This window comes from Lytechinus pictus, chromosome 19, assembly GCF_037042905.1.
Source record: "Lytechinus pictus isolate F3 Inbred chromosome 19, Lp3.0, whole genome shotgun sequence".
Taxonomy (NCBI): Eukaryota; Metazoa; Echinodermata; class Echinoidea; order Temnopleuroida; family Toxopneustidae; genus Lytechinus; species Lytechinus pictus.
The window spans coordinates 15447501-15448279 of NC_087263.1; positions in this window are offsets into that span (position 1 = coordinate 15447501).

The window sequence follows — 779 nt, forward strand, 5'->3', positions numbered from 1 at the left end:
CCACTGCGCCCAACCTATACGTAACTACTCAACTATTTGCATTAAAATCCTTTTGCTTAAAATGATTCTTTACTGTCAAGAGCTTTTGTTACAAATCTTTCAATTTCGAATTGGAATAATGGTGAGATCAGTAGCCATACGAATGAAGAAGAGGGGGGGGGGGGGTGTGGAGCATTTCAACTGAGGGAGGGGCAAATCCCGACTCCTGAGCCCTTCTTAAGTAACTATCCAACTGTTTGCCGTTTGCATTCTAATATAGGATTGCTTACTTTTGAGCTTTGGGGCCACTAATCCTTCACCATTGAATTGGAATATGGTATATCAATATGAACTGAATTTTCCTTCAGTTTTTCCTCATTTTCAAGAGAGAGGGTGGGTATTTAAATCGGAGGGGTTGATACCACCTTCTATGTCCTTTGTGTAAACCTCTCCTCCGTTTTAAATTCTTACTTTTGAACGTTTCGTCAGAGTAATGAATTGTAAAAATGGTTGAAAATCTTTCCATCCCATTGGTAAGGTGCCATATTTGTTGGGGGGGGGGAATCTTTTCCCATGCGCCCCCCCCCCTACGGTAGCCACCCAACTGCCTGTAGTCGGAGCCCTTGAAAGATTATTATACTTATGAGCTTTTGTCACGAATCTTCCAGTATTGAATTTGAATAATGGTGAAATTAGCATCATTGTGAATCGAGGGGAAGGGCATTTCAATTCGAGGGAAAATTTGGACCAGTATTTCCCACGTATACCCAAATGTTTTTTTTTATCAGCTTTTCGTTCCG